This window comes from Microtus oregoni, unplaced genomic scaffold, assembly GCF_018167655.1.
Source record: "Microtus oregoni isolate MIOR12 unplaced genomic scaffold, Mior012 000016F_ref0000370, whole genome shotgun sequence".
Classification (NCBI taxonomy): Eukaryota; Metazoa; Chordata; class Mammalia; order Rodentia; family Cricetidae; genus Microtus; species Microtus oregoni.
In genome coordinates, this window is record NW_024543075.1 from 37,078,642 (window position 1) to 37,088,114 (window position 9,473).

Sequence of the window (9,473 nt, forward strand, 5' to 3'; positions counted from 1 at the left end):
AAATTCACATGATTTTTAAGAGAGGACCCTGGTCTATAAATATTTAAACTAAGAAGTTAAGAGGTTTATCAAGGTTCCCCCCACATTCTATATTTACATCCTTGTTTGTCCACAGTGATGCCTGTGATACTAGAACATATAGTTCATATGCAAAATGGGTCTTTGTATATGATAATCATTGACAGAAAGCCACCAAAGAATTTCAAAACTAGTGAATTTGTTAGCCTTTTGGTTGAATGCTATCTGTATTCATATTGGAATGTAATGGCTTCTGGTCTTACCAATAGATAGATGAATAAGGAATCTTTGAAAATGTTATTTTATGCCTGTTAATTCTAAGCAATTTGCACATGAAAATACAAGTTGATTCCACAAGTTTGCGCTTATTCTTCTTCTATTATATGAATGCTTGATTCCATCCAAATTGTTTCTCCACCATGGTTTGTAAATACAGTATATTTTCAAAGAATAAAGCATCTCCATTTACCAACAAAGTTACAATCTTACCTCTTGAAGTAAGAAATCATTTCAAAGTAGGAAGTTCGAAGTCACTATGATTTAATAGCTGCAAAACTGTCTCCAATGTCATTGAGAATAAGTCCCTGATGAGGCTCTGTATTACAGTGTGAGTTTAAACCACCAGGGATTGTTACTTCATTTCCATTGAGTACTGAGGAGTTCATTTCACACAAACACAATTAATTTCAAGAGGTCACCAGTCAGTCTCCAGTGATCTCTTATTTCCTGTTTATGTGAGTATTGGTACACTTTCCTTTGAAATGTATGGGAGGCACAGAATAGCAAATTATCTTAGGTAAATATTTCTTCAAATTGATATTTGATTATGGCTAGTTCACGTTAGAATATATTAAATCAATAATTAAATAGACTATTTTTGTTTCTTTCACTAATGTACAGCAATTCTCTTTTGGTATTTTAGTGGCTGATGTAACATGCTCTATTGGATATTTTGGCAATTATAGGGAGTGATGAGATGCAAAGTTGAATAATTTGTTGAGGTACACAACATTTTTATAGGCAAGAGTATAAAATGCAATTAATAGGCTTCAAGATTCTCTTCTGCTTTCTACTCACCAAACTTTAAGATTTTTCTCAAAAAAAATAAAATCTAATACAACAACAAATCTATCCTAAACCAAGAAAACAAAATAAAACCATGCCCTTTCCCCTGCAAAACAACAACAACAATAAAAATGCCACCAAACTGTAATCAAATAAAAGCATACACAAAAAATTATGCAGTACATTAAATATTAGTCAGCTACTCCTAGAAACAGAAATGCAGTTTTCATTGTCATGCGATAAGGAAAACTTTCCCTTGATTTCCCTATGTCTAACTCTCTTTGTCTGACCAACAATGTCATTCCCATACTTTCATGTCAAATCCCTTTAATTTACCTTTCTCAAAAAGCAAGCAATTGAATTTCCTCACAAAACCCAAGAAAGGAGTCTACCCATACTAATCCTTTGATTATAGCTCAGTGAAAATCATAGTGGACTTATGACTTTCAAAATAGGAAGATTTAATTTCACCAGGTTGTGGTGGCTCACGCCTTTAATCCCGCACTTGGGAGGAAGAGGCAGGTAGATCTCTGTGAGTTCAAGGCCAGCCTGGTCTACAGATTGAATTGCAATACAGGAGGAAAATCACAGAGAAACCCTGCCTCAAAAAGCCAAGAGAGAGAGAGAGAGAGAGAGAGAGAGAGAGAGAGAGAGAGAGAGAGAAAAGAAAAAAGAAGATTCAATTTCATATTGCCCAAAGTCACTAAGTTACAGAAGTTTCTTATAGCACTAAAGGAGAACAAATAGAATGAGTTATTTAGCATAGGAAACCACTCTTCCTTGGATCTCAGAAACTTAGAGTATATGTTCTGATGTACAGTTTTGCTTAAGGCATATTTATTATTCTGCAAGGCAACAACCCAAACTGGTTGAAACCTTTCAGTTGGTATCATGGCCTAATATTCCCCAGGCCAGGTCACCTTGCCATCAGATGACCAAGCAGGTTTGTGCTAGGTAGGAGAGTAACTGAAATCTTAGGTTGATATTCAGATTAATGTTGGTAAGCAGAAGTCCAGATAAAATTAATCTGTAGATTTACAGTAAAACACTGAACCCAGAACTCTATAGAATCCTGTCTTCTCAAAGAAGCACTTTTCTCTGTTTTCTAAATAAGGGGAACACTCATACGTTGCTGGTGGGAATGCAAGCTTATACAGCCACTATGGCAATAACTGTGACAGTTCCTCAGGAAAATGGGAATTGATCTATCTCAAGATCTAGATATATCACTCGTGGGCATTGTCTGAGTCAGTGTTCTATTGCTGTGAACAGATACTATAACCACGGCTAATTTTTAACCAAATAAGCATTTATTTGGGACATTCTTATAGTTTAATAGGTTTAGTCTATTATTGTCATGGTGAAGAGAACAGCAGCACACAGGCAGATATGGTGCTAAAGAAGTAGCAGGGAGTTCTACATTAGATCCATAGACAGCAGGAAGAGAGAAACACTGGGCCTAGCTTGAGCTTCTGAAATCCCAGTAACCATTCCCATTGACATATTTCCTCCAGCATGGCTACACCAATTCTTAAAGACCACACCTTCTATTCATCTCAAATAGTGTCACTCAATAATGACCAAACATTCAAATATATTAGTCTATGGGGCAATTATTATTCAAACCACTATAGGCATATACTCAAATGATAATTAATCCTATTACCGAGATACTTGGCAATCACATTCATTGTTGTTCTATTCATAACAGAGAATTAGAAATTAGAAAAGGCTTATCTTAGAGTTTATATTGCTGTTAATAGATGTCATGACAATTGCAACTCTTAAAGGAAGTATTTAATTGGGACTGGCTTACAGTTCAGAAGTTTATTCCATTAACATTGTGGATGTAAGTATGGCAGCATGCAGGTAGACATGATCCTAGAGAGGTAACTGAGATTTCCACATCCAGATCAGCAGGCAACAGGAAGAGAGTGAGACACTTTACCTGGCTTGAACATTTGAGAACTCAAAACTTATCCCCAGTGATAAACTTCCTCCAGCAAGACTCTGCCTATTCCAACAAGGCCACACCTCATGAGAGTGCCATTCCCTATGAGCCCATGGGGACCATTTTAATTCAAGCCATCACACAACCCATATGATCCTCAAGAGAAGAATGGATAAAAACATGTGCTGCATTCACACAATGGAGAATTATTCAATAGTTAAAAAATAACATCATGAAATTTGTAGGCAATTGTAGAAAGTTAGAAAAAAAGTCATCCTGAGAGAATTATCTCAGATCCAAAAATCAATATATAGCATGTATTTGAGTACTTGTGGTTATTAGCTGTTAAATCAATGATAACCAACATATACTTTATAGAACCACCAAGTATATGATAATGGGTTGAAGGTAACAGATAGATCTTGCTAGGAAAAGGTTAAAAAAAACAGATAGATATGGATGGGGGTGCTAGAATAGAAGGATCAAGTGAGGAGAGAGTGCAGAAAAGGTGTTATTGAAGGTAATATTGGGAGATAAAGTTAAAATTAAGGGGCATTTGATGTGGAATATATAAATCTACTATAGTAATTGGGGAAACAGAGGCCTCTGTGGTCCAGTACTAGTATTGAGTTGCATCTAATTAAGTAGTTGACCAAATGGGCCCCATGGCAATTCCTAAATGACCAAGGCTGTTGCCAATATAGTACGTGTTCTTCAAAAGCTGACAACAAGGCCCCATTGCTGATGACAACACCTATATTGTACATGGACATGTCCAGCTAGTGCCTATATAGATCCTTCATCACTATGTTCCAACATACTTGATATAGAAAGACAGACTAAATCCTACCAAAAGATTAATGTAAACACAAAGCCAGTCACTGTTTATCTGCAATGTTGTTGGGCCTGCAAGGTGTGTCAGGACAATGGTAGCACAAAGCTTACAGGAGTAGCTAACCATGTCTACTTTGTGTTAAGGCCCATTCCCTGAGATGGAAGTCAAACCTGAAAAAGAAAGTAGATTATCCAGGGACATAGGGGAAAACAAATAATACCAAATTAAAATAAGAAAAAATGTAGCGATTAATGACTCCTAATGATATTCTGCTTTACACATGATCAGTGTCTTGTTTAGCTATCATCAGAGAAGCTTCCTCCTGCCACAGACAAGATACATAATCATTATGCATAGTGAAAGACCTTGGAACACTCAGCTATGAATGAGATGTTTCTATCAAATTCCTCCCTGCAGAGCTCTGGGAATCTGCAGAAGAGGACACAGAAGGAGTATAAAAACCAAAAGGGAAGAAGGACACCAAGAAAACAGGCTCTCTACATCAATGTCAGCAAAGTTTATATGAACTCATAGAGACTGAATCAGCATGCACAGGGCCTGCGTGGGTCTGCACTGGATTCTCTGTTTATACATTGTTGTTTCCACTTTAATGTTTCCATGGAATTACTGCATGAGCCAAAAAGTGGGTCTGAACTTCTTATGTCTCCTCTTGGGTTCTTTCCATTCTCTTGGTGTGTCTTGTCCAACTTTGAAATAAAAATTTTTTGTTATATCTTATATTTATTTGGTTACCTTTTTCATTAAAACTTTAGACTTTTTAATAATAAATGTTAAACAATGCCACCCATACACACATACACACACATGCACACACATTTATTCCCTTATACATCATGGGCATTATTCCACTTAAAAGCAAAATGAAGACTCCAAATAAAGCTCAGAATTTAATTATAAGCTAATCACAGTAACTTAAATACAGAAAAAGAGTACACCACAGTCATTTTCTACACTTTTATTCTGTGGTGATTGTGAAACAAACACAGTCAAAATAAAAAAAAAATCTCGTCCTTCACTCCCAAGGAGTATCTGATTCCATGCACCCCAATTACAGCAGTTATTGGGTGAGGACGGTAGCTTCTCAACAAATACCCAGTGACCCTGAATCCCTTTCTAATAACATACCACAAATGCATGTGGTTCTTTGCACGAACCACCAGGGGCATATGGGAGCCTCACCAACCTGCTCCTCCCTCCCCTAAGCCTAATACCAGCCACCTTACCCAGAATCCTAACATGGTCTATAAAGGGACATCACAAGAATCCAGCACTGGATGGTGTACTAAAAGGGCCTCCAATGAGCACTTAACACTACTTTTACGACTACCGCATCTCTAACAAGGAGGTCCAGGCCTCTATGGGAACTGATGATTATGGCTAAATACATCTATAGTCTATCCCCGCCCTGCCTACACTCTCATTTCAAACCATCTATGAGTCAGATTCTCTTGCCCAACAGGTGATGAATCACTCCTCTCTAATAAATTGGGGGGGGGCTTGAGGGAGCTATGCATTAACTGTTTCAGGCCACTTGGATGCCTTTCATTACAGGATGCTTCAGGCCAGAAAACCTGCATCCCATCGCTGCCAGACTAATGAATTTAATAGATGACTAGCAGTCAGGGGAGTAGGTGCAAGAGGTGCTGAAGACGCATTTTCAATTAGTAGACCCTGCACAGGACCTAGAGCGGGTAAAGGTTGACACTGACACCTTATAATGACTGAGAGAAGAAGATGTCAAGAGGTGAGCACTTGCCCAGAGCAAGAGATAATAGCCAGTCATTACTCTTAGATTCTTGTACACACTACAGCATGAGGTTGTGTTGGTTAAACATACTTATGTACTGCTAAACTCAGTGTAGTATGCAAGACTGCCAGTGTGGGAGTTGGTTACCTTTAAAAAATGAATGAAGAAAGCAAGGAATGAACACCAACCACTAGAGTAAATATTAACAACTGAACTATCACTTATACCTGCAGGGAAGAGGAATCACTTTTCTCCAATAGAGTATCACTGACTATACCTACCACTCCAGGACAGACTTCACATTCAAGATGATGCCATAGTTTCCTTATGTACTTTTATTTGGTCACAGTATGGTGGATTTTCTTGTCTTATTGTTTTCTATTTATTTGTTTTTGGTGTGTGTGTGTGTGTGTGTGTGTGTGTGTGTGTGTGTGTGTGTGGCTGTATTTTGTTTCCCTGGTTTTGTTGTTATTTGTGTGTTTTTTGAGCTTTGTGTTTTTTGTGTGATTTTTGAGAAAAAACAAAGTTGTGTGGGTACTGAGGAGGATGTTAACTGGTAGGACTTGGGATAGGGAGAGAATAGGATCAAATATATTTAAAATTTTAAAATATTGTATTTATATATATATTTAAAGATTTTTATAACTTGATTACAGACATTTTGACTAAAATATTTAAATTATGGCAGATTGTTTTGGGAAGTAACAATACTATTCATTTTTGAGACATTAAAGTGATAATACTTTTTCTATTTTCTATTTTTCTCTTTTCTTAAGCAAAGATTGTATTTCCATACAGTATATCCTGATTACATTTTCCCCCTCCCTCTACTACTTGAGGTTTCTTCCCACTTTCTCTCCTATCTTGATTCATTATGTTTCAATCTGTCATTAAAAATGATAGCCTTCTAAGAGATAGTAATAAAACATAACAAAATAAAATATATTAAGTTAAAAAAACCATCACATCAAAGTTGTACTAGTCAAACTAATCAAAGGAGACTATCTCCTAGAGAAGTCACAATAATCAGAGATCCACTTATTCACGCACATACAAGAGTCCCATAAAATACTTATTATGTGAAATTTTGTTTGTGTTCTGACAAAAATAAAAAACTTGCCTGGAAATCAGAAGGCAGAGATAGCCACTACCTCACCATGGAAGCCAAGTATTGGCAACACACTCTTTAAATTCTAGCACTCATGGCTCAGTCTTTTAACCCCAGCACTCAGGAGGTGTACACAGGAAGTAATAAGGTGGAGTATAGACAGGATCTTAACCCCTTTTGGATAGAGGAAGGAGACATGTAGGAAGCAACTGGTTGCTGCTCCCAGTTCTCTGATCTTTTAAGGTCTAATCCCAGTAATTGACTCCTAATTTTTTATGGATTAAGATTAATTAGATCAACACTCCAAATGGCACCCAATTTTGGGGGAATGAATTTGTGAAATTACTGTTTGTTTCCTGGCTTTGCAGTCTCTGGCACCCACCATAGCTGCACACAGAGGAAACTGCACCCAGCAGAGTCACTGCACCACTGGCTTTGTTTCCCTCTCTTCCCCAAGCCCTTTGAGTGAGTCTGGAAATTATCTTTTGGGTTCCAAATGCCGCTGGGCTCAGCTGCCTTTGCACATTCCCCATGCAGATGGCTGAAACCTTGGTTTCATTTTTCTGTGAGTTGCAAGCTCTCCTTGAACTGACTCCTCATGATGTTGACATACAATCAGAGACAGCTATCTTTAGTCAGACTCTTCAAATCTGTGTTCTCTGCTTAGATGCGCTACAACTCATATTTCATCATAAGTGCCTGAAGATTTGGTGAGACAATTGAAAATGCTTAAATGGGGAAATAAGCTTTTTTTGTAAGGAGTTTTAGTTCATGTTTAAAAAATGGGAATACTAATGATGGAGGAAGTTGGGTCTCTATATAAAAACACAATGGATGGTTTAAAAATTGATCCATTAAATGAGGGGATAATTAACATAGATGGGATTTACCCAATGTCAATTATAATTATCATCAGTTTAACTATTCTTGTTGTATCCCTAAAAAAGTTGGTTGATGGATGCTAAGTTCGTTGATATGAGATCAAGATACAGGCCTTAGGAAAAGTTATTAAAGAAAATAGTGCCAATTGATTGATAGATTATGAGCCTTCAGAGATATTCCAACAAAGGCAGAAGAATTTAAATGAGAACCAACCATACCATTACATTATAAAGTTAGAGAATAGTGGCCTAAGGTTATCAAGCAACCAACCTTAATTTATCCAGTCACCTTACAGGCCCAACTGCCAAGTGACAGATATCCCCACAACTGTATAAGAGCTGACTGGATTCCTGTGGAAATGTAAGATATGAGAAGATTTAAGGGCACAAAAGTCTCATATGTTATGCATTCACCTTTTGTGAGCAGGTGTTAAATTCATGGTCAAATAGTAACAGAATTGTCCCATTGCAGCAGTATTGGAGCCTGGTCCTCAATTGCATTGGAGGTCCTGACAGATACATGAGGCTATGATCATTGAACAATGGAGTAGAGCTGGAGGTATGGAAATTTCCTGAGACCAATTTCTTGGAGAGGACAGTTACGCTAAGGTATAAAGACAGTATTTATATGATGACTACACCTTGACTCTATACCGTGTAGCAGCTTTGAATCCTTGGGACAGAACCAAAGAAGTTGGAGAGAGAACTTAGTCATTTACTAAAGTTACATAGGGTCCAAAAGAAACTTTTATTAATTCTTTACAAAGATTGACTTTATCAGTAAATAGAATTATACCAAATTCAAAAGCTAGACAAATAATAATTGAATCTTTGGTTTTGAAAATGCTAATATAAAATGAAAAGGGATAATTAGGCCTTTAAAGGCAAGATCAGCAGCCATAGAGGATGAGTCAATATTTAATATTATAACCATAATGATAATTGAATAGGACAGGTTATTTCCAGAGACTTGAAGAAAAATAAAAATGTCAAATGCTTTAATTGTGGTAAATAAGGTCACCTAAAAAGGGATTGTAAACAGGACATTTCTAAAAACAATGTTTTTTTCTAAGAATATTCCAAACAGAAAGCTTCTCTCTTCTGAAGTATGCAGAAGGTGTGACAAAGGCCATAATTAGACCAATGAACATAGATCAACAAAAGACAGACAAGGTAACTTTTTGCCAGCAGGAAACATAGGGGCCTTGTGCAAGCCCCTGTGTCAAATTTGGTTCAGTCACTCACCATGGGGGAAACTCCTCCCCAGAGCAGTTAAAGGGCTTAATGCCTATTGTAAAAAAAATAGTTAAATAAATATATACATACTGCTCTGGATGATAAAACAGCTTTAGAAGATGAAGTAAGTGTCATAAGAAATCATAAAGAAACTATTATAAAGATTATATTCAAACAAGAAAGACCTCTTGCTTAGAAAAGGTGATAGTTAATCAGTGTGACCTTTCAATCTAAACTACTTTATAAAACAAACAAATGTTTTTCATTGATCAAATATAACTTTCCAACAGGCAATCTCTCCCAAAGTTAGGGTTAGGGCAGGGTTTTTGCCTTTCCAGAAGAATGAAGACATTCAATTAAGGAATATAAAGATCACTGGAAAAATGAGACATCTGAAGAAGAAGGAAAAAATCATCAAGAGAAAATGCCCCAAGAGAGAGTAAATTGGCCTATAAATATATCACATTTTCAACAGAACGAAATTTCATAAATCTCCCCAAATGATTGTTTCTGATATTCCCTACAGACATATAATGCAAATTATCTTTTTGTGGTCCCAACTAAAGTAAAAGTTAAAGCTGGCTTTGGAGTTGGCTAGCTCTTTCCTTCTC